This window comes from Drosophila suzukii, unplaced genomic scaffold, assembly GCF_043229965.1.
Source record: "Drosophila suzukii unplaced genomic scaffold, CBGP_Dsuzu_IsoJpt1.0 scf_25, whole genome shotgun sequence".
NCBI classification, from domain to species: Eukaryota; Metazoa; Arthropoda; class Insecta; order Diptera; family Drosophilidae; genus Drosophila; species Drosophila suzukii.
The window spans coordinates 87,330-114,157 of record NW_027255912.1 but is presented as its reverse complement, the minus strand read 5'-3'; positions in this window follow the sequence as shown (position 1 = coordinate 114,157).

Genomic DNA, 26,828 nt, shown 5'->3' with positions numbered 1-26,828 from the left:
CGACTAATGCACCCGACTTTGACACAATAGCAGTAAAAGTTCACTCCAAAATCAAATTCACCATAATCTCATCCTACATACCCCCCAGCAAATCTTTTAAAATCCAAAACCTCAGAAACATTTACGACAGTCTACATCCACCCTTCCTAATTACAGGAGATTTTAACAGTTGGCATAGAAGTTGGGGCTCACAGGCCAACAATACTAGAGGCAACATAATATTTAAATTTATTAACCAATCCTCACTAATAACACTTAACAACGGATCACCAACTCACTTTCCTACACACCATACCTTCACCCACATAGACCTCTCCATCGCATCACCTTTACTCTCTCTTAGCTCCAAATGGTATACAGATAACTCCCTCTCGGGTAGTGATCACTATCCCATCCATATCGACTTGTTTGAACAGAACATCACCTGCCCTGTCGAAAGACCCAGATTCAACCTTAAAAAAGCTAATTGGCCCCTATTTCAAGAGATTTCCGAAAAGTTATCTAACGAAAAATTTCCCAGCTCAAACATAAACAAAGAAGCAGCCAACATAACTAAAATAATTATTCAAGCAGCCAATAAAACCATTCCCCCCCAATCACATAAATTTAAAATAAAGAAAACTGTTCCATGGTGGGACCAAACCCTTCAAAAACTCAAAAACGAAAAAAACATATGTTGGCTCACTCTAAACAGAAACATTGACATGACAAACATACTTGCATACAAAAAAGCAAACGCCAAACTTAAACGGGAAATAAAAATTAGGAAACGAACATCTGTTCAAGACTTTACAGCTGAAATAAGCCCAAAGTCCTCCACCCTCAAAATATGGTCAAACATAAACCGCTTCTGTGGCTTAAAAACACGACACAACATTCACTGCCTTACTGATCCCAATAACCCCACACAAAACATACTTGATAATAATGAAATAGCCAACACACTTAGTACCCATTGGTGTAACTCAGCACTCGACAACAATTTTCCCCCAACCTTCATTCAACAAAAATCAAATTCAACCCACGACTTCTCACACATCCCATCTACTATTGCCCTTAGTATTGAAAAAGATATTACCATGATCGAAATGCTAGCTTCCATTAATCAACTTAAAGGCACGACTCCGGGACGAGATCGTATTAGCTACCCAATAATAAAAAACCTATCTCCAAGCCTACTGCAAAGACTTCTCAACCTTTTTAATAACATTCTTAACTCACAAATCCCCCAGCAGTTTAAAGTGAACACTGTCATACCTATACCCAAACCAAATATGGACAAAACCTCCATTGACTCTTATCGCCCTATCTCCCTCAACCCATGCATAGCGAAAGTCATGGATAAAATTATATCTAAACGGCTTTGGTGGCTAGCTTCAAATGGCAAGCTATTAGACAGCCATCAATTCGGATTCAAAAAGGGAAAATCGGTCTCTGATTCTCAAGCCATGCTATATTATCAGATAACCTCCTCCCTGTCAACAAAAAATCATGCCTCTATCATCTCTTTAGACTTTGCCAAAGCCTTTGACAGGGTAGGCATCCACAGCATCATGGACGAACTCAAAGATTGGAAAATAGGACCAAAAATAGCCAAATATATATTTAACTTTCTCACCAATAGAAAAATATCAGTTCTTGCCAATAAGGTATACTCGACATCACAATCCTTAGACAACGGTATACCCCAAGGTTCACCCTTGTCGGTTATCCTGTTTGTTATAGCCTACAACAAGTTAAACCAAATAAGGGCCAAACAAAAGAACTGTCAATTCACCGCCTATGCAGACGACTACACTATAATATACAAGCTTAACAAAAAAACAACTAATCTCAACATAGATCCACTATTTAGGGAAATCCTTGTATGGTGTGACTACTCAGGAGCCAAACTCTCAGACACCAAATGCAAACATTTGCATGTATGCAGGAAGAGAAACTGCAACTTTGCCTTCCACCCATCTAATATAACACTACAGGATGTAGACACCTTAAAAATCCTAGGAATAACAATAAATAAGAAATACAAATGGAACAATCACATTGAAAACTTAACTTTACAACTATCAAAAAGACTTAACATAATAAAATGCCTATCCAGTAACAAGTTTGAATGCAATGTTACCACCATCCTTTATGTAGTAAAAGCAATCTTGATGTCCAAAGTCGATTATGGAATACATTTATATGGCAATGCCCCCAAGTCCTCCCTAAACAAAATTAAAACTTTATACCACACAGCTATCCGACATACCTTCTCCGCTTTTCGTACAACACCAATAAACAAGTTATTACTTGAAGCAAACATAAGACCCTTGGAATTTAGAGCATTACACGCCACACAAAAAACTTCAAAATAATTTTAAACTCTAAACACTCACCTATCGAAAAAATTTATAAAAATCTAACTAAAACCAAGAAGACTCCAAAAATCCCCTCCTCCCTCTATAACACTATTAAACTCTGCAACCAACTCAACATAACATTGACCCCCATAACCACCAAGAAAGAAAAAACACCACACTGGCTTGGCAGCCAAACAATCACTAATACCTCCTTAAATTCAACCAACAAAACAAACACAACCCCGATTGCCTATCAACAAAAGTTTAAAGAAATTGTTAATCAAATGAAAAACCGTACATTTCTTTATACCGACGGCTCAAAATCACCAAAAGGCGTGTCATATAGCGTCACCACAGATAATGAAATAGTTCTGCAGAAACTACTCCCTGAATTCTCTTCCATTTTCACGGCGGAAATTGCGGCAATCCTTGCCGCATGCATATACGCCAAACAAAATAGAGGAAAATACGTTATATGCACTGACTCCCTCTCCTCCTTAAAAGCAATTAACAACACCAACAACCAAAACTATTACACAAGCGAAATACGAAACATAGTAGGCAAATACAAAACTGACAAACTGACCCTGCTTTGGATACCCGGACACTGCGGTATAAAAGGTAATAACCTTGCAGACACAACAGCTAAAAACACCCACATCTTCCCTCTTATCACAGAATGCAATCACTTACAAAAGCATCCCCTTACTACAAATTAATCTGCCGCGAAAAAGCTACCCCTGAGATAGTAAAAAACACATCACGGACAAACTTCAAAAAATTCAGCAGAATCAGACTCAGACACACCAACTTAACCCACAACTATATCCTTAACAAATCCCTACCAACCCTCTGCCCCAACTGCAACATACCCCTTACTATTTGTCACATTTTTATAGATTGCCCTCTCTACCATAATGAAAGAACCAACCACCTTGATAATACAATAGAGAAAATAACTTCTTACAAACACTTAAATAAAACAATAGACTTCCTAAAAGCCTCAATCCTGTACCACCTAATTTAATATTATACACACCCTTAGCTTTTTCTCAATACCTATAAATTATATTACAACTTAAGCCCTTTGAATCAGAACAAAATCATGTAAATAATCACTCGAAACCTTAACTCAAATAAGCTTAAGGCCTCAGTTGCTATAGCTTTAATCATTAAGCTAAGCGCGGATTTATAATTTTCGTTTAGCTGTTAATAATAATAATAATAATAATAATAATAATATAGTTGTCCGATCCGGCTGGTTCCGACTTATATACTACCTGCAAAAGATATAAGACTTTTGGAAAAGTTTCAGCATGATAGCTTTAAAACTGAGAGACTAGTTTGCGTAGAAACGGACGGACAGACGGACTGACGAACATGGCTAGATCGACTCGTCTAGTGATGCTGATCAAGAATATATATACTTTATGGGGTCGGAAACGTCTCCTTCACTGCGTTGCAAACTTCTGACTGAAATCATTATACCCTTTGCAAGGGTATACAAAACACCGAAGCTATAATTTGTTTCATATTATTTTCCCACCAATTTTCCGATCGTCCCTATGGCAGCTATATGATATAGTCGTCCGATTTTGATAAAATTAAATTCAAAAAAATTCAGAACTAATAAAAAATGTTATTTCCAATTTTACGATCGTTCCTTTGGCAGCTATATGATATAGTCATCCGATTTTGATAAAATTAAATTCGAAATTCAGAATGAATTTAAAAATGTTATTTACAAGCGTAGGAGGTTATATGTTAAAAAAAACACCGAAGTTATAATTTGTTTCATATTATTTTCCCACTGATTTTACGATCGTTCCTATGGCAGCTATATGATATAGTCTTCCGATTTTGATAAAATTTAATTCGAAATTCAGAACTAATTAAAAAATGTTATTTCCAAGCGTAGGAGGTTATATGTTAAGGAACACCGAAGCTATAATTTGTTTCATATTATTTTCCCACCAATTTTACGATCGTTCCTATGGCAGCTATATGATATAGTCGTCTGATTTTGATAAAATTAAATTTGAAATTCAGAACTAATTAAAAAATGTTATTTTCAAGCGTAGGAGGTTATATGTTAAGGAACACAGAAGCTATAATTTGTTTCATATTATTTTCCCACCAATTTTACGATCGTTCCTATGGCAGCTATATGATATAGTCTTCCGATTTTGATAAAACTTAATTCGAAATTCAAAACTAGTTAAAAAGTATTATTTCCAAGGAAAGGAAGTAATATGTTAAAAAACACCAAAGATATAATTTTTTAACATTTTTTTTCCGATTATTCCTATGGGAGCTATAAGATATAGTTGTCCGATCCGGCTGGCTCCGACTTATATACTACCTGCAAAAAATATAAGACTTTTGGGAAAGTTTCAGCCCGATAGCTTTAAAACTGAGAGACTAGTTTGCGTAGAAACGGACGGACAGACGGACATGGCTAGATCGACTCCTCTAGTGATGCATATCAAGAATATATATACTTTATGGGGTCGGAAACGTCTCCTTCACTGCGTTGCAAACTTCTGACTGAAATCATTATACCCTCTGCAAGGGTATAAAAACACCGAATCTATAATTTGTTTCATATTACTTTCCCACCAATTTTCCGATCGTCCCTATTATATAGTCGTCCGATTTTGATAAAATTAAATTCAAAAAAATTCAGAACTAATAAAAAATGTTATTTCCAATTTTACGATCGTTCCTTTGGCAGCTATATGATATAGTCATCCGATTTTGATAAAATTAAATTCGAAATTCAGAATGAATTTAAAAATGTTATTTACAAGCGTAGGAGGTTATATGTTAAAAAAAACACCGAAGTTATAATTTGTTTCATATTATTTTCCCACTGATTTTACGATCGTTCCTATGGCAGCTATATGATATAGTCTTCCGATTTTGATAAAATTTAATTCGAAATTCAGAACTAATTAAAAAATGTTATTTCCAAGCGTAGGAGGTTATATGTTAAGGAACACCGAAGCTATAATTTGTTTCATATTATTTTCCCACCAATTTTACGATCGTTCCTATGGCAGCTATATGATATAGTCGTCTGATTTTGATAAAATTAAATTTGAAATTCAGAACTAATTAAAAAATGTTATTTCCAAGCGTAGGAGGTTATATGTTAAGGAACACAGAAGCTATAATTTGTTTCATATTATTTTCCCACCAATTTTACGATCGTTCTTATGGCTGCTATATGATATAGTCTTCCGATTTTGATAAAACTTAATTCGAAATTCAAAACTAGTTAAAAAATATTATTTCCAAGGAAAGGAAGTAATATGTTAAAAAACACCAAAGATATAATTTTTAACATTTTTTTTTCCGATTATTCCTATGGGAGCTATAAGATATAGTTGTCCGATCCGGCTGGCTCCGACTTATATACTACCTGCAAAAAATATAAGACTTTTGGGAAAGTTTCAGCCCGATAGCTTTAAAACTGAGAGACTAGTTTGCGTAGAAACGGACGGACAGACGGACATGGCTAGATCGACTCCTCTAGTGATGCTTATCAAGAATATATATACTTTATGGGGTCGGAAACGTCTCCTTCACTGCGTTGCAAACTTCTGACTGAAATCATTATACCCTCTGCAAGGGTATAAAAACACCGAATCTATAATTTGTTTCATATTACTTTCCCACCAATTTTCCGATCGTCCCTATTATATAGTCGTCCGATTTTGATAAAATTAAATTCAAAAAAATTCAGAACTAATAAAAAATTTTATTTCCAATTTTACGATCGTTCCTTTGGCAGCTATATGATATAGTCGTCCGATTTTGATAAAATTAAATTCGAAATTCAGAATGAATTAAAAAATGTTATTTACAAGCATAGGAGGTTATATGTTAAAAAAAATACACCGAAGCTATAATTTGTTTCATATTATTTTCCCACCGATTTTACGATCGTTCGTTTTACGAATGGCTAAAGAAGGTAGAGTGGGCAAGGAAGGTGCTCCCAAACTACGGGCAGGAAAAGACCACTCAAGAGGCGCCTCAGGCGAAAAGGCAGCGATCCCTCGAACTACCCGGGCCATCGGCGAAGAGATCTAAGATCCAGCCATCGGTCTCTTTCGCCGAAATCACGAAGAATCGTGTATTTATTGGCCTGATTGACAGGGGAAATCCGGAGGGCAGGATCCCCAGGTGGAGTCCCACCTTTCCCTCATTTGCCTGCGCATGGGACGAGAGAAGCCAGGCACCTCTGCTTGGACGCGGGCTGGTACCAGGGCAGCGTCAAGGTGGTAGCATGCGACAGTCAGCGGTCGGCTGATATGTACAAAGAGGCGACAAGCAAGCTCGGCGAGGTTTACGAAAGGGCGAACATCGTTGCGCTTGACTGGTGCGATGTCCCCAGTAGACCCCGAGCCAGGATCCAGCAGCGATGAAGGCGCCGGAGGACATCCTCTTCATGTTGCAAGAATGCAACCCGCACCTCCCCACGAAGGACTGGAAAGTCGTCAAGGTGGAGGAGCATGAAGGGGATGTCAACCAGGCGGTTTTGGTCCTGAACAAGGAGTCAGTAGCTCCGATCGAGACTGCTCGAGGAGTGCTGAACTTCGGGATCAGTGCGATACACATCAAAGTGTATAAGGGCGACTCCAACGCCGCTAGCAGCTCTGCCGGCAACCCAGCCGAGCAGGTGCTTGCTGAGGAGTTGGAGGCACCTGGTGGGCCGGAGGACGGCTACTCTACCGATTCGTCGCTAAGCAGAGAGATGCGAGCGCTCGGACCGGCAATCGAGGACGTAGACCTCAGCGACACAGTGGAGGCCGACGTCACTGCGGTGGAGGTTGAAGCTGTAGATGTCTTAAGACTTCTACAAATAAACCTTCACCACAGTAAAGCAGCGTCCGCTGCACTTCTGCTTCGCCTGACCGAAGGCGGAGCCGACCTAGTCCTCGTACAGGAACCTTGGGTAGTAGGAGGCAAGGTTGCTGGACTAGGAACAAAGGAATACAAGCTTATGCTTGACCCCAAAGAAGGTAAAATTCGAACCTGCATATTAGCCAAAAGGCATCTTAGTATATTTCTACTTTGCAATTACAGCAACGGAGACAACTCCGCAGTAAGCCTGGAGCTGCAGAGTGGCTCTATAAGGGTTCTATCGGTCTATTTGGCCTTTGAGAAGGAAAACCCCCCAGATGCGCTGGTCAGAGGACTAGCAGAGGAATGCGAAAAGCTCAAGAACGGATTGGTAATAGGCTGTGACGCCAACGCTCATCACACCCAGTGGGGTTGCCCAAACAAAAACGACAGAGGTGAGTCTCTTTTTTATTTTATTCTTAATTCGAACCTATTCTTATGCAATAGGGGCAATGCCCCTACTTTGATAACTAAAGCTTGCCAAACGACCATAGATCTAACTTTGGTATCAGATTCACTCGTAGGCGCAGTCAAAAACTGGGCAGTCTCTGGCGAGCACTCCTTTTCGGACTATAGATTCATAGAAACCGTATTGTCCCTTGATTCGCCCTTGCCGGTCAGCTTCGCCAACCCCAGACGAGCCGACTGGCACAGGTACAAAGAAGTTCTGACAAATGTCCTCCCCATGGAACCGTCAGAAAGCATCACAAACCCACATGAGCTGGACGAAACAGTATACAAATTCACAGAGGCATGCAACACTGCCTTCAAAGCGGCATGCCCCACAGAGAAACCAAGAGGAAGGAAAAAACCCCCCTGGTGGACCCAACAACTATCTATCCTCAGAACCAACTGCAGATGCCTGTTTAACAGAGCAAAGGCGGGAAATGAGGACACCAATTGGCTGAACTACAAGTTTGAACTAGCCTCCTACAAAAAGGCCATTAGAAGAGCAAAACGAACGGCATGGCAGACCTTCTGCTCTGACATAGAAAAAAAAACTGATGCCGCAAGGCTCAGGAAAATACTCTCTAAGACAGCCGCGCCTTTGGGCTATCTTTAAAAAGCAGATGGATCACGGTCAGACTCCAGTAAAGAGTCCTTGGACCTGCTCCTAGACGCTCACTTCCCGGGGAGCCAACAAGCAGGTCATCCACCTGAAAGAGCAGCAGGAGAGGGAATCAAAATAAATCCACTCCTATCAGACCGCAACATGAAATGGTCCATTCATAGTTTCAAACCATACAAATCGCCGGGACCGGACGGGATAGCACCGGCTCACATCCAGCAAGCAGGACAAATAGCCATAAATTGGTTGAAAAAAATCTTCCAATCCATCCTGGCGGTAGGAGAACTACCAACAGCATGGCAAGAAACAAAGGTGGTTTTCATTCCCAAGGCAGGGAAGGCCACTTACACCACAGCAAAGGATTTTAGGCCAATAAGCCTTAAGAGCTTTGAAAGAATGATAAGCCTACACATAAGGGCCACCGTAGACCCGACACAAATATCAGAAGCACAACACGCTTACACCAAAGGTAAGTCAACCGAATCGGCGCTACACTTGGTGGTAAACAGCATCGAGAAATCACTCAACATCAAGGAATACACACTGATCGCCTTCCTGGATATAGAGGGAGCCTTCAATAACGTGCTTCCCACTGCTATAACAGAATCTCCCACAGAGCTAGGGGTTGAGCCGCCAATGGTGAGGCTAATCCATAAATTGCTGATAAGCAGAATGGTCACAGCCACACTAGGGACCTCAACCCAGACTAGACTAGTGAACAGAGGCACCCTGCAAGGAGGTGTACTATCACCCCTCTTATGGAATATTGCAGTAAGTAAACTACTGCGGGGGAGGCTGTAAGGTCGTGGCATGCGCAGACGACGTCGTCATCATCTTTAATGGAAAATTTCCACAAACACTTTGCGATCTTATGACCGCTAAACTTGAAATACTATCGGAATGGAAGATAGCGAACGGACTCGGGGTAAATCCCTCGAAAACAGAACTGGGGTTAGTACTAGATAAACGCCTCAAATGGGGCTTAAACAACCAAGAGAGAACCAAAAAAACGACCATTGCACTTTACTCCTGTAAAAAAGCAATCGGGCTAAGATGGGGCATGTCCCCAAGAATAGTGAACTGGATATACACAGCGGTAGTCAAGCCAATCCTACTGTACGGAGTGGCTCTGTGGTGGACCGCCTTGCACAAACAATGCATACTGACTCCTCTAATCAAAGTACAGCGAATGGCGGCTTTGTGTATTAGTGGAGCCCTTCGAACCACCCCGAATGAAGCGCTGAATGCGATCTTGAACCTCCCTAGCCTGGACTTAGCAGGCATGGAAAGGACCAAATCGGCAGCTATTCGACTGAGGGACACAGGGCAGTGGAAAGCCCAACGCCCGACGGACGCAAGCTGTTTCTATACAGATGGCTCCAAATTAGAAGGACACGTCGGCGAACAATTAGATATCAGGAAGTCATTCAGGCTCCCGGACGACTGTAGCGTCTTTCAGGCGGAGGTCCACGCTATAAAGAAGCACTAACCTGTTTAAGGAACCTTAGCCTCCAGAGAGGATACCCTAACATATATAGTGACAGCCAAGCGGCTATTAAGTCGATCTACTCGACAAACACCAACTCCCGTACAATAGCAGACTGTCGCAGATCTCTCCACGAGATGGCAAATCAGTTTACTATCAGCCTAATATGGATTCCGGGTCACCGGGACATCGTAGGCAACTGCATAGCGGACGAATTAGCCAGGCAGGGCACCACCAAGCCTCTCCTACCAGGAGAGGAAAATGTCGGTATGCCCATGGCTACTTGCAAGCTAAACATAAAAAACCACTTCAACACACTAGCCAACACCCATTGGCAAAACGCACCACAGTGTCGCATCTCTCACCAGACATGGCCTGTGATAAACAACAAAAAAACCTCGGAGTTACTCAAACTCAGCCGCACAGAGTGTGGCATGTTGATCCGAGCTCTTACAGGCCACTGGCTTGTTGGCGCACATGCCGGCAGGCTAAAAGCCCCGCAAAATGATTTCTGCAGAAGCTGTAGGGATGAGGAAGAAGTGGAAACGGTAGAACACCTTCTCTGCTTCTGCCCAGCCCTATGCACACTCAGACTGAAACACTTAGGAAGCCCCTTCATCGACGATCTTACCGAAATATCGGAGATTAATCTCAAAAGCATAAGTGCCTTTATTAAATCTTCCGGGTGGAAGACATGCTGATCAGCTTAACACAGGCTGAAACTACTAGAAACTGGACCCTAGAGAAGGAAAAAACGAGATCACGCGATATCACAACGGACCCATTGAGGTCTAAGTGTGTCGGACTATAGTCCGACAGCCGCCGTAACCTAACCTAACCTACGATCGTTCCTATGGCAGCTATATGATATAGTCGTCCGATTTTGATAAAATTTAACTCGAAATTCAGAACTAATTTAAAAATGTTATTTCCAAGCGTAGGAGGTTATATGTTAAGGAACACCGAAGCTATAATTTGTTTCATATTATTTTCCCACCAATTTTACGATCGTTCCTATGGCAGCTATATGATAAAGTCGTCCGATTTTGATAAAATTAAATTTGAAATTCAGAACAAATTCCAAGCGTAGGAGGTTTTATGTTAAGGAACACCGAAGCTATAGTTTGTTTCATATTATTTTCCCACCAATTTTACGATCGTTCCTATGGCAGCTATATGATATAGTCTTCCGATTTTGATAAAATTTAATTCGAAATTCAAAACTAATTAAAAAATGTTATTTCCAAGGAAAAAAGGTAATATGTTAAAAAACAAAAAAAAGATAAAATTTTTTAACATTTTTTTTTCCAATTATTCCTATGGGAGCTATCCGAGAGCTATAGTTGTCCGATCCGGCTGGTTCCGACTTATATACTACCTGCAAAAGATATAAGACTTTTGGGAAAGTTTCAGCCCAATAGCTTTAAAACTGAGAGACTAGTTTGCGTAGAAACGGACGGACAGACGGACATGGCTAGATCGACTCGTCTAGTGATGCTGATCAAGAATATATATACTTTATGGGGTCGGAAACGTCTCCTTCACTGCGTTGCAAACTTCTGACTGAAATCATTATAACCTCTGCAAGGGTATAACAAGGAAAAACGCTATAGCCGAGTACCTCGACTATCAGATACCCGTTACTCAGCTAATGGGACCAAAGGGAAATGGAGATATGCAAGCAGCAAAGCGAGATCAAAATGCGCCACCTACCGGCGGTAGACCGATTTCAGCGTTATGGGCGTTAGAGTGCGCGTGGCAAACTTTTTTTTGGATCAATCTATAGGTATTGACGAGACCAATACATTTCAGTTAAAATTTTTGTTCTAGCATGAAAACTGTAGGAGCCACAGTTTTGAGAGGTTTTTGGGCGTTAGAGTGGGTGTGGCACTCTGCTGAAACAAACTTGCGCTGCGCAGGAATCTCAGGAATCTGCATGCTTAATCCCAGTATTGTAGCTTGTATAGTTTCCGAGATCTCAGCGATCATACGGACAGACGGACATGGCTAGATCGACTCGGCTAGTGATCCTGATCAAGAATATATATACTTTATGGGGTCGGAAACGCTTCCTTCTGCCTGTTACATACTTTCCGACGAATCTAGTATACCCTTTTACTCTAAGAGTAACGGGTATAATAATGCTGTAATCAAATTTTAAAATTAAAGAAAATGGAATAAAATAAAAATAAATATATAAAAATAAATTAACTACTCTAAAAGCAATTAGAGACACATATGATAGGGACATTCATTTTAAAGAAAGAATTGTGCAATTAGTTTCACCAACTTTAGTAAGCATTTATGAATTAGAAAATTTATATATTGAAACATTTAGTTTGGATACTTCTCCACTAATACATTGCACAAGCACCCAAAAGGGAATTGTATTATCCACCATTCCAGGTGTACAAGTTAGATCAGTAGAAGACGAACATCCAATACTAGGTAGAGAAATAGTAGTGACGGTCCTTAAGAAAAAATTCATCTCCATAATATAATGGAATGGAATGAATTATATAAGCTAATAAAAAACATAAAAGTTGACTTTGATAAATCATATAAGTCACTTACTCAGAACAGGCCAATTCAAAAAAATACCATTAAAAAACATGTGGAAATTCTAGTAATGAAGCACGAGGGAAAAATTAAGTCAAGATCATTGGTCCCAAGTATCAAAATGTTTGATCAGACTATGGTCTAATTTAATATCAATTAAACAAAAGTTTAAGTTGGACATATCAATACCGACTATACTTAACACTTCCCTAACAGTTGAAACTGGAGATGAACCGGAATCAACAAAACAAACTGACATTGCCCAAGTAGAATCAGAAGACCTTACAAAAACAAATCCTAAAATAGAAGAGCAAGATTTAAATAATCTTACTATTCCAGCTGTTTTAATGTCAGATCTGGATAATTCTACGGATTCTGATGATAGTTCAAGCATAATTGAAAATAAAATAAGAAACGATATCACAATAGCACAAACTAATATTGATTTTATTAATGCAGCATCCAAGCTTATACCAGTTTTCGATGGTAAAGCTGAAAACTTAACAAGTTTTATTGATGCATTAGAAATAATAGAATCAATAAATGGCGAGCACGAACAATTAGCAGTTTCCATAATAAAAACAAACCTAACAGGAGTCGCCAGAAATCTAATCGGAAATGAAACAACAAAAACTGAAGTCATTTCCAGATTAAAAAGCAACCTCAAAGGCGAAACTGTAGAAGTGTTGTCAGCAAATCTGATGAACCTACAGCAACGCAATAAAACTGCCAACCAGTACACACAAGATGTTGAGCAGATGGCAAAATCCTTAAACGGTGCATATATAACAGATGGCTTATCAAAGCAATGACTAAAAATTATACAATCGATAAGGTAAAAGTTATCATGCAAGCTGGTACCTTCAATACTATGAATGAGGCCATATCAAAATTTGTAAACAGTTGTACAGAAGCAACCGTTTCTGGGGCTATAGTGGATGAAGAAAAGAATAAGTCTATATGTCTGAAAGAGATGTGAGTGGAGAAGTGGGTGGTGCTTTTGTCGTTTAATAAAATGTAATTTTAACGGTCTAAGAATTTGGCAATAATATTGCCTCTGGTACTAGGGCTAGGAGAGCCCCAGTAGGGGTGCCAACTATTAAAGTCTTCGATGACTAAAGTGGGTGTGTTGTCAAAGCAGTGGACGTTTTCTAAGTTACTTCTGTTAAAGGACTTAGTTGGTGAAATGTAGGCTGATATTATGTTTAGTTTAAGTTTTGTATCTATTGAGACTCCAGTTGCTTCAAAGTCTTGGGTGATTGAGATTTGTCTTTGCGATATTGAGTTATGTATCAGGAATGCTGCCCCCCCGTAAAATAGAAGAGCAAGATTTAAATAATCTTACTATTCCAGCTGTTTTAATGTCAGATCTGGATAATTCTACGGATTCTGATGATAGTTCAAGCATAATTGAAAATAAAATAAGAAACGATATCACAATAGCACAAACTAATATTGATTTTATTAATGCAGCATCCAAGCTTATACCAGTTTTCGATGGTAAAGCTGAAAACTTAACAAGTTTTATTGATGCATTAGAAATAATAGAATCAATAAAAGGCGAGCACGAACAATTAGCAGTTTCCATAATAAAAACAAACCTAACAGGAGTCGCCAGAAATCTAATCGGAAATGAAACAACAAAAACTGAAGTCATTTCCAGATTAAAAAGCAACCTCAAAGGCGAAACTGTAGAAGTGTTGTCAGCAAATCTGATGAACCTACAGCAACGCAATAAAACTGCCAACCAGTACACACAAGATGTTGAGCAGATGGCAAAATCCTTAAACGGTGCATATATAACAGATGGCTTATCAAAGCAATGACTAAAAATTATACAATCGATAAGGTAAAAGTTATCATGCAAGCTGGTACCTTCAATACTATGAATGAGGCCATATCAAAATTTGTAAACAGTTGTACAGAAGCAACCGTTTCTGGGGCTATAGTGGATGAAGAAAAGAATAAGTCTATATGTCTGAAAGAGATGTGAGTGGAGAAGTGGGTGGTGCTTTTGTCGTTTAATAAAATGTAATTTTAACGGTCTAAGAATTTGGCAATAATATTGCCTCTGGTACTAGGGCTAGGAGAGCCCCAGTAGGGGTGCCAACTATTAAAGTCTTCGATGACTAAAGTGGGTGTGTTGTCAAAGCAGTGGACGTTTTCTAAGTTACTTCTGTTAAAGGACTTAGTTGGTGAAATGTAGGCTGATATTATGTTTAGTTTAAGTTTTGTATCTATTGAGACTCCAGTTGCTTCAAAGTCTTGGGTGATTGAGATTTGTCTTTGCGATATTGAGTTATGTATCAGGAATGCTGCGCCCCCGTAATAGTTGGTGCAGCATTATTATAAGTCGAGGAATGCGTGGTCGAATTTTAACACGTTCATATCCAATTTATGGTTTCGGGTAAGGTGGTGGTGGCGAAGGTGAGAATGATGAGTCAAGTGACTTCAAGATTATTATCTTTCTTTCCGATTATTTTATCTACTTCGGTGCCGTTTTGCGTCTTGAGTTCATTGAGAATATCTTCCTTGCTTATGTATCGGAGTTCATTGGAATAGATGACTCCTTTTGAATAGTTAAGTGTATTGTGTTCAGATGTTTCAACTTCAAAGTCGTGGAATTTAGTGAATTTCATTAGCCATTGAGCTTGGAGTAGGTCTTTGCTTTTGACAAGAAGAGTAGCCGCTTTGGTCTTTGAAAATGACGTTACTCCCCCGCATCATGTATAGTCAATAACTTTTTTGATGATGAATGGACTAACTTTTTCAAAGGATGCATTGTTGTCTTTTCTTTTAATGACGATGAATTTGGGTGTATGGTAGGGAGTTTTTTCTCGCGGAGTGGTTTGGTTTATGTCTGATGGTCGTGTCATGGTTGTTGTTTTTAAGCTGCTGCCCGATGCACTTGCACTTTTGTAACTGTTTAGATGCAGTAATTGTTTTTGCTTTAGCTGGCGAGTTTGCTTAATGGTCTTATTTGTTTTGACAAAATTGGTAGATAATAGTTGCAGATTACACTAGCGTGGATTTGCCTATACCACGTCATATCTTTATTTTGTACATTGATGCAGGCTTTTTTGTTTAATATTTTGCTAAATAAACAAATGTAATTTTAACCTCTTATGGGCTGAAATTAATTTATATTCACTTCCAAATGCGCTTTTTCATTTAATGACCAACCACTGTCTCGCTCTTGAAATTCACTCATTTTATTTATTTTATGGTTATATAAATCATCGAATGTTCCATTTATAACTTCATTCTCACACAATGTTTGATTTAAAGTTTAAATTTTCGTTTGAAATGACTAAAGGTTGATTTGGCAAGGATCTTCACTCTCTTTAACTAAAACATAATTGAAAAATTATTCGAAACTAAATTTTATATTGATGTCTTTTTTTTAACGTCTTGGAGTAAATTGATCACTTGATTTTAAATTGATTGCTGAAGTAATGCGATTTCGAAGAATTTTTTATTAGGATTTGTGATTATATACGTTATGCGATTGCGAAATGCATTTCTTTTACACCTTAAGTCACTTATTTGTGCACTAGATAACTGTTTATGCGAGTTGGTGCGTAAGTGGTGCGTTTAGACATCACAATAACGTATTTCACTAGCCATAGGATTGTTACTAGACGTAGGATTGTTACTAGACACAGTGCTGTTATTGTTATGCTTCGTATTTATGTGCCGCCTTAATGAGGCGCCATTGTGAAAAATGTTTCCGCAAAATTCGCAGTTAATAACAACCATTTTTGTTTTTTTTTTTGCTTTGAAATATTGATATAAATTTGATTAGTTCTGATAAATATACCAATAGAGACTTATTTAGACTTTGGACTTTAGACGCAACGATCGTGTGCATGAGGAAGGGAAAGTGGGAGGGTGACAGGTAATATATTGTTTCTTTTCAGTGTACATTGGAATATTTTAATATTCACATAATATTCCACTGTACACTGAACAAAATATATTTATAGCCTTAAACGATCGTGCATGAGGACAGGAAAGTGGAAGGGGGAGTGGGAGGGGAAGTGGAACGATAAAGGAGGAATGATGAAATGCTGAAAAGGGAGAAATGAGGATGGTAAATGAGGATCGAGAATATTCTAGAAAATTCTTGGTATAAAAAGTGTTTCAGAATTCATCTTCTGGTATAAAAATACGTGCCAGAATCGACTTCCGTTATAAAAATATAAAAAACCGTGCCAGAACCGGCTTCCGGTATAAATTCGTGCCGGAACCGGTATAAAAAATCCGTGCCAGAACCGGCTTCCTGTATAAGTTCGTGCTAGAACCGGTATAACCTTCCTACTTTCAACATAAAAAAGTTCTGATATCAACCTTTGTGACGTAATCCACTGAATAAATATACATTCTAAGTTTTTTTCATTCTGCACGCTGCAATACAATAAATAAAACTTGGGCAAGAACCTGTACCATTTTGATAAAGTTTGAGAAAAAGATTGCATAAAATAAACAAGGAAGAACGCTGTAGTCGAGTACCTCGACTATCAGATACCCGTTACTCAGCTAAAGGGACCAAAGGGAAATGGAGATATGTAAGCAGCAAAGCGAGATTAAAATGCGCCACCTACCGGCAGTAGACAGATTTAAGCGTTATGGGCGTTAGAGTGGGCGTGGCAAACTTTTTTTTTGTTCAATCGATAGGTATTGACGAGACCAATAGATCAGTTAAAATTTTTTATATAGCATTAAAACTGTAGTAGCCACAGTTTTGGGCGGTTTGTGGGCGTTAGAGTGGACGTGGCACTTTGCTGAAACAAACTTGCGCTGCGTAAGAAGCTCAGAAATCTGCACGCCAAATCTTAATAGCCTAGCTCTTATAGTTTCCGAGATCTCAGCGTTCATCCGGACGGACAGACAGACGGACATGGCTAGATCGACTCGGCTAGTGATCCTGATCAAGAATATATGTCCTTTGTGGGGTCGGAAACGCTTCCTTCTGCCTGTTACATACTTTCCGACGAATCTAGTATACCCTTTTACTTTACGAGCAACTGGTATAATTACAGAAGCCCACACAGTCAGGTGAACGAAATACAGAAACAAGTCGGAAAATTGATCACCGACGGGATTGTCGAACCATCTGTATCTGAATATAATAGCCCATTGTTACTTGTTCCTAAAAAACCATCTCCAGGTTCGGAAAAAAAGGAATGGCGATTAGTGATTGACTATCGCCAAATTTATAAAAAATTACTGTCCGATAAATTTCCACTTCCAAGAATTAATGAAATTTTGGATCAACTGGGACTTGACTTAATGTCAGGATTTCATCAAATTGAACTCGAAAAAAGTTCAAAGGATATAACGTAATTTTCAACGAGCAATGGCTCGTATCGCTTCACGCGATTACCTTTCGGAATAAAAATAGCGCCTAATTCATTTCAAAGAATGATGACTATTGCATTCTCTGGATTAGAACCTTCACAGGCATTCCTTTATATGGATGACTTAATAGTTATAGGTTGTTCCGAGAAACATATGCTTAAAAACTTAACAGACGTTTTTGAGAAATGCAGGAAATACAATCTAAAGTTACATCCAGAAAAATGTTAATTTTTTATGCATGAAGTGACTTTTCTCGGTCATAAATGCACAGATAAAGGAATACTTCCAGACGACAAGACGTCATTATAAATTACCCAGCGCCGCACGATGCGGACAGCGCTAGACGATTTGTAGCATTTTGCAATTATTATAGACGCTTCATAAAAAATGTCGTCGAATATTCACGGCACATAACAAGATTATGTAAAAAGAATGTTCCTTTTGAATGGACAGATGAACGCCAAAACGCATTCCAATATTTAAAAACAAATCTAATGGAACCTACTTTGCTACAATATCCCGATTTCAGCAAAGAATTTTGTATAATTACTGTTGGAAGTAAACAAGCGTGTGGAGCGGTTTTAGCTCAAAACCATAACGGACTCCAACTTCCCATTGCATATGCATCAAGAGCTTTCACTAAGGGAGAAAGTAATAAGTGTACAACAGAGCAGGAATTAGCTGCAATTCACTGGGGAATACTACGTTTTCGACCATATATTTATGAAAATCACTTTACAATTAAAACAGATCACAGACCACTAATATATCTATTTTCAATGATAAATCCGAGTTCCAAACTGACACGTATGAGGCTAGAGTTAGAAGAGTATGATTTTACAGTTGAATACCTAAAGGGAAAAGACAATTATGTAGCTGATGCGTTATCAAGAATAACCATTAAAGATCTACAAAACATTACTGGAAATATAAAGAAAGTCACTACTAGATATCAAAATAGACAGAAATTCCGCGCGGAAAACAAACAAATAGAATTGCCTACGCGTTCTATAGAGAAAGCTTCTAAGACCAACGTATATGAAGTCATAAACAATGACGAAGTACGTAAGGTAGTGACCTTGCATGTAAAGGATATGCTATGTTTATTTAAACATGGTAGAAAAATTACTGCATTATAGGTAGGTAGGTAAGAAGGAGTGGTTGGAGACTAGATATTAGTCCCCTCACTTAGGCCACAATGGGCCCCTTGTGATACAACATGATCTCTGAAAGATCCGTTTCCCTAGGTCATGGGTTATCTGCTTTCGCGAAGTATTCTGTTCTTCTCAAGGAACATAATAGTTTTTGAATGCTTACGTCCTGAATGGCCGCAAGGTTCGGAAGTGTGTAGCTACCTAGGGTTTGAAAGCGCTTTAGGTTATGCGCTGGGCAGAAGCATAGGAGGTGTTTGATGCTCTCCTCTTCGTCTATCTGTTTGCAGCTGCGGCAGAAGTCGTGGTTACTTAGACCCAGCCTTATCGCGTGAGTCTTTATAAGACAGTGGCCCGTGAGGGCATTTAGGAGAGTGGAGATGTCCTCCCTGCTACATTGTAGGAGAGTTTTTGTTCTTTTCGTGTTGTAGTTTGGCCATGTGAGTCTAGAATTGTGGCATGTTGAGATTGAGTTCCAACGGTTGTTGGAAAGTGTATACAATCTGTGCCTGAGATGGAGCTTGCAGGTAGCCATGGGCATACCTACCGTGTTCTTGTCACGAAGGATATCGGCGGTTGTCCCCTGTCTTGCTAGCTCGTCTGCCATGCAGTTGCCCTCAATGTTGCGGTGTCCAGGCACCCAGATGAGGTTGATTCTCAGATGAGTGGCCATCTCGTTAAGAGATTTGCGGCATTCAGAGATTGTTTTTGAGCTCGTTGTGTAGGAGTCGAGGGCCTTGAGGGCTGCTTGACTATCCGAGAAGATGAAGATATCTATGTCTTGATGTACAGACGTGTTCAGGTCGGTAGTGGCTTCCTGAATTGCAATCACTTCCGCTTGGAAAACACTACAGTGGTCTGGTAGGCGGAATGAGACTTTTATGTCTAGTTCGGGGGAAAGGACTCCCCAAGTTAAGCTTGGAGCCGTCCGTGTATATGTTGACGGCGTTTACGAATTGATGTGGGAGGTTGTCCCAGTCTGTATGGCTGGGTATATAGATCTTGTATCTTCTTTCGAAGTTGACTATGGGTGGGACGTAGTCTGTATTACGTGGTAGGGGTGGATGTTTTGATAGGATATTGGAGTGACCCGTGGAGCCTTTTGTCTATGCCGCTGCTTCACGGAACCTCAGCGCTGCTGCAGATGCCCAGCTTTTGGCAAGTAGGTCCAGGGGTTGGAGATCAAGAATTGTGTTAAGTGCCTCAGTGGCGGTAGTGCGAAGCAACCCACTGATGCAGAGCTCTGCGCTTCTTTGGATCTTGTGAAGGATCCGGAGGTTGCAGTTCTTATCTAGGTAAGGCCACCAAAGGATGTTTCCGTATAGAAGAATGGGCCTGACTATTGCAGTATATAGCCAGTGAACTATCATGGGGGAGAAACCCCACTTCCTCCCTATGGCTTTCTTACAAGCGAAGAGGGCTATGGCCGCTTTGCGTGTGCGATCTAGGAAGTTATCTGTCCAGAGGAGCTTTTTGTCAAGGATGACACCTAGGTGTTGGTTGCTAAAGGTTAGGCGCGTTTGGTGTAGTTTTGGGGAAACTAGAATTGGTACCTTATACTTCCTTGTAAAGAGAACTAGTTCGGTCTTTTCTGGGTTAACTCCCAGTCCACAGCCAGCCGTCCACCGGGAGAGGGTGGATAGGGCTGTCTCCATTAGATTGCAAAGGGCTTGCGGGAATTTGCCCTGCATAAGGATAACCACGTCATCAGCGTAGGCTACCACTTTTGTGCCCGCCTCTTCTAGAAGTGATAGCAGTTTGTTGACCACTAAAACCCATAGAAGAGGTGAGAGTACGCCACCTTGTGGGGTTCCTCTACTGACGTTCCTGGTCGAGTGGGCCGATCCCATAGTGGAGTACACTGTTGCGGAAGCCTCACTCTATACCGTACACTAGAGAGTGAAGGGCGGTGTCGGTTGATCTACCCTTACGGTACGCATGCTGTGCGTCAGAGAGTAGGCTATGGTCGATGGTTAGTCTGATATGGGTGTCAATTAGCCTTTCCAGGGTCTTCAACAAGAAGGAAGAGAGACTCATCGGGCGGAAGTCCTTTGGGTTGGTGAGGGAGGGCTTGCCGGCTTTCGGTATAAAAATTACCTTAACGTCCAGCCACCTTGTCGGAATATGCTTTAGAGCAAGGCAGCCGTGGAAGATGGCTGTCAGCCAGGGAAGGGACATCTGTAGTGTCCCTTGTAGCTGGGCCGGAAAGAACCCATATGGGCCAGGTGATTTGAAGGGCTTAAAAAAGTTAACAGCCCACTGAATGCGGCCAGGGTTTGAAATGTTGTCAATACTCTGGTCGTCTAAATTCTCCTCTATGTGGAGGTCCTCCATTACATGGGTGTTCTTAGGGAAGTGGGTGTCTAACAGTAGTTCAAGGGTTTCCTGACTGTTTTCCGTCCAGCTGTCAGCGTTGGTTTTAAGATAGCCAATGGTAGCTGGAGCTTTAGCTAGAATTCTTCTGAGTCTGGATGCCTCCGCAGCAGATTCTATGCTACTGCAGAAGTTAGCCCAAGCTCATCGTTTCGATATTCTAATTTCCTTTTTGTATAGGCTTAGTTTTGTATGATATAAATTCCAGGAGGATTCGCTGTTGTTGTATTAAGCTCTATTGATGTAAGTTCTACACTCTCTTTTAAGGTTCGCCAGGGTTGCGTTCCACCAAGGGGGTTTGTGCTTTGTTTTGACTGTTCTGCTTGGGCAAGCCCTTTTTAAGGCCTCACCGCAGATATCAGTAAAAGTGTTAACTAGGTTATCTACTTCTTGACGGTTGCGTATGTGTGTCGGAGGAGCGTGTAGGTTCCTGTTGAGGAGATTTTTGTAGTATCCCCAGTTGGTTAATCTTAGATTAATGATGTTCTCGGCGGGAGGACAGTATAGACTTATTGTTAATTCTATGTATCGGTGGTCTGAGAATGAGTGTTCGATCCCCACCTTCCACGATGGTTCTAGCTGGTTAAGTAGGGGATCAGATATTAGAGTAATGTCTAGTACTTCCCTCCTATTTCTAGTGATGAAAGTTGGGTCGTTACCCCTTTTGCAGATGAATAGATTTGATTGAAGGAGATAGTCGTAGAGTAACTCAGCCCTTTCGTTGGTGTTTGTACTTCCCCATTGTGTGTGGTGTGAGTTAGCGTCCCCACCCAGGATGAGTTCCTTAGATGAGTGAGTGCGTATGAGTTGTTGTGTAGTGGTGTTTGGTAGTGGCCCTTCGCAGTCGTGAGCCAGATAGAATGATGCTATGGTGTGATGAGTGTGTTCGTATAGCTCCAGTCTGACCGTGGTGAGGTCGCCTTCGCTAAACTGTGGAATAAGAAATGTATTAAAGTGTGTCTTTGTAAGAATGCAGGTTCTGGGTTTACCCTTGTCCTTGGTGTAAAATAGCTTGTATAGGGGGGTTGATAAGCCACAGATGTTGTTACCAACAATACATGGCTCTTGAGTGAGGACTATGTCTATGTTGCTTGTTGCCAGGCGGGTGAGGAGGGCAGCGGATGCTGCCTTGCTGTGGTGCAAGTTAATTTGCAGAAACTGCACCATCTTTGGGACTGGGGTCGGGCTGGGTACCCTCCGCTTCCTCCGCTATGTCCTGGAAATCAGAGCGCCCTGGTCGGGTTGTGTCCTGGGTGCACAGCTGTTTCAGGCTCTCAGTCAGGTCCGAGTCGGTTGACACGTAGCCGGTGAGGGTGGCCTCTTCATGATCTAGTTCGTCGTCGCTCGGGGGTTCGTACGAAGCACAGGCAGCCAGGTTGTCTGCCGCTAACTTATCGGTGTCGTATATTCGTAGCTGCACCTCATCGAACCCGTAGTTCACCCGGTGTTGTTGGGCTGCGAGGGGTTCCAAGCAGGCCTGGTTCAGGAGGATAACCACGTTCATGGTGACGCGCTCCGTTTTCTCCACCTTGACCACCTTCCAACCGTCTGTTGGAAGTTTTGGGTTGAACCTGGTCAGCAGGGTGAGTATAGCCTCTGGTTTCGATGGTCCTGACGGCAGCCACACCCTCGCTCTCGGTCGAGACGGGATGTCTGCAGCCTCACAAACTGCCAGCTTGGCCCCGGGGTAGACCTCGCCGACCTTGTTAATTGCAGCCTTGTAGAGTGCTGCCGATCTCTCGTCCTCGCAGGCGATCAACTTTACATTGCCCTGGTACCACCCTGCATCTGTGCAATCGGGTGGCGGGCCTGGGTTTTCGTTCAGCACTTTCAAGGCCACTGACGCAAGGGCCCGTCTAACCAGACCCCATTGGTTTCTTGGGATCCTACCGCCTTCATCGCTCTGGTCGATGACACCAATGATCTTCCGATCCTTTACCACTTCCGCAAAGGATCTCCACCATGTGCCGCGGTTGGTTATATTAGCCTTCTTGCTCGCTGGTTGAGCTGACTCCATCGACCTCTCTCGCTTGTTGCTGTTTCTGGTAGTCATAGCGATGTCGAAGTCTGGGATAACTGCCTTTGCCCAGGCAATGTCCTCTTGGATTTTCAGGTAATCCAATTTTGACGTCTGATCCTCACGTATCGGATTGGTGGCCAGCCGTTTGAGGATCCCAAAAGCCTTCTTTCGTTCAAGAGGTCCTGCCTGGTTAGGTGGTATCCTCTTAAACTCCTTTGCCCTGGTACTCACCACGAGACCGGCTTTAGCGCTCCCCTCAGGTTGGAGTGGCTGGTTAGCCACACCTACGCTGGTGGGAGGCTTGGGCTTGTCGCTATGGCGAGTTGGGCTTAGCCGGCTGCGTTGTTCGCTGGTCTTGGCAGGGGTAACGTCACATGGACTGGGGTGGTCGGAGCCGTGATCTTGCTCTTTCTATCGTCGTTGGTTACGACTTCCGACTTTTTAAGAGTGTCGGGCTCTTGTCTGGTGCAGTCTTTTTGTTTTTTATTTGTTAAGTTCTCCATGTTAAATCCCACGAGCTGCAAAGAAAGGACAGGTCCACCCGGGCAGAGATCCGCCGTACCCGGGTAAGGCTGACTTAGAACAGGCGGTCGCCACTTGCCTGAGCTCACCGTTTGAGACTGAGTTATTTGATGACTCGGGCTCCCAGCCAGATTGACTCTCGGCACGGTACGAGTGACACCTTAGTCCACCCCGGGGTGAGATGAGTTGTGTGGGTAGGGAAAGGTGGTAGGTTAAAAGAGTGTGGGAAGGGGTATGTGTGAGCTATTTGTCGGAGGCGGCAGCACAAGCGCGACTGACTGTCCGGGGCTACTTATTTGCGCTTCTTGTTGGGGGCTTGGCGGTAACCGGGCCGTGTCCAACTTCCACGCTTATTCGTAGATACCCTGGAGAACCAGGGCGCTCGCTATCCGCAACCTGCGACCCGTTCGGTAGCCTTCAGCTCGGCGCCCTCAGAGCTATCCCACTAGCTCTTTGGCCGACAAAAAAAAAATGATGTTAGCGATTTATATACCAATGGAATCCTAGACTTAGGTCAATTTTTCCAATGGCTTGAAATGCAAGCCGGTATAAACAAAATCAGCCAACTCAAAATAGCACCGTGGGAAAATATCTTTGAACATGTATCAATAAATAATTTTAAACAAATGGGCAACAAGATATTAAATACCTTAAGAGTAGCGCTACTCAACCCGGTGGGCCTTATAGAAAAACAAGACGAGAAAGATGCAATTCTGTCTAAATTCCATGATGATCCAATACAAGGAGGACATACTGGCATTACAAAAACCTTGGCCAAGGTCAAAATACATTATTTTTGGACAGGTATACCTCGAGATATTACTGAATACATACGAAAATGTCAGAAATGCCAAAAAGCTAAAATAACTAAGCGCAATAAGACTCCATTGATAAAAACTGATACGCCTATAAATGCTTTCGACAGAGTGATAGTGGACACTATTGGTCCATTACCAAAATTAGGAAATGGCAATGAGTATGCAGTCACTCTAATATGTGACCTGACTAAATATTTAGTTGCCATACCAGTTCCAAATAAAAACGCGAACACTGTCGCTAAAGCAATTTTTGAATCATTTATTCTGAAGTACGGTCCAATGAAGACGTTCATTACGGACATGGGTACAGAATATAAGAATTAAATTATAAATGACTTGTGCAAATATCTAAAAATTGAAAATATAACATCTACGGCACACCACCACCAGACAGTAGGAACAATACAACGAAGTCATAGAACTTTCAATGAATACATACGCTCATATATATCGGTTGATAAAACTGATTGGGACGTAATCGTAACACGACCCCTTCAATAGCACATAATTATTGTCCATACGAGCTAGTATTTGGTAAAACAAATAATTTACCAAAACAATCTAATAGTATAGAAAATATAGAACCCATATATAATATAGATGACTATGCTAAGGAAAGTAAATATAGATTAGAAGTACCATACAAAAGAGCTAGAATAAAGATAGAAAAAAACAAGGAAGAACGCTATAGTCGAGTACCTCGACTATCAGATACCCGTTACTCAAAGGGAAATGGAGATATGCAAGCAGCAAAGCGAGATTAAAATGCGCCACCTACCGGCGGTAGACAGATTTAAGCGTTATGGGCGTTAGAGTGGGCGTGGCAAATTTATTTTTGGATCAATCGATAGGTATTGACGACACCAATACATTTCAGTTAAAATTTTTTATCTAGCATGCAAATTGTGGGCGTCACAGGTTTTCGCGGTTTGTGGGCGTTTAAGTGGGCGTGGCAAACTTTTTTTTAGGTCAATCGATAGGTATTGATGAGAACAATACATTTCAGTTAAAATTTTCTATCTAGCATCAAAACTGTAGGAGTTACAGTTTTGGGCGGTTTGTGGGCGTTAGAGTGGGCGTGGCAGTCTACTGAAACAAACTTGCGCTGCGTAAGAAGCTCAGGAATCTGTACGCCAAATCTCAATAGCCTAGCTCTCATAGTTTCCGAGATCTCAGCGTTCATCCGGACAGACAGACGGACATGGCTAGATCGACTCGGCTAGTGATCCTGATCAAGAATATATATACTTTATGGGGTCGGAAACGCTTCCTTCTGCCTGTACATACTTTCCGACGAATCTAGTATACCCTTTTACTCTACGAGTAACGGGTATAATAAGGAAAATAATAAGATAGTATATGATCAGAAAATAAAAAACATACATATATCTGTAGGTGATCAAGTCCTTTTAAGAAATGAAACAGGTCATAAGTTAGATTATCAATATACCGGTCCGTATAAAGTAACGGAAATAGGAGAAAGAAATAACATTATAATAACAAATAATAAGAACAAAAAACAAACAGTTCATAAGGATAGATTAAAAAAGTTTATTTCATAATTGCATTTAGCATGGCCATGCTTAGAAATACTTTTTCTTTTTTTTTTTTTTTTTTTTAAATGCTTTGCTATTTATTTATTGAATCTTCTCCCTTTGGATACTAACAATAAGTGTATCAAATCTTAGACTAATTAATCTAACTCACAGTCGTATGACTGATGTTGTGCTAAAGGGGCCCGAAAGTTATAGCTGGCTTGGCAGGTCGTTGCGTTGTACACGGGATCGGCTGGAAACCCGAGTCAAGCCTCTTGCGAGGCTATTGGGGTGCACAGAGAGTTTTTCGTTGTAGGACGCCTTTTGTTTGTCTATTTCATCTTTAACGGTAAGAATGCTTAGGTCCCTGTGGATGTTTTGGTTGCGAATATACCATGGTGCCCCAGTGATAGTTCGCAGGATTTTCGATTGAGCGCGCTGTATAATGTCTATGTTGCTTCTGCTGGCGTTCCCCCATAGCTGGGAGCCATATGTCCAGATGGGCTTGAGAGTGGAGTTGTAGAGCAAAACCTTGTAGTCCAGACGCAGGGGCGAACGAGCGTTAAGAATCCAGTGGAAGCTGCTGGCCTTTAGTTATATATGTACTTTTTTGCGTTCGATGTGTCTTCTCCAGGTTAGTCGTCTGTCAAGGTGGACGCCGAGATACGTTACATCGTTGAC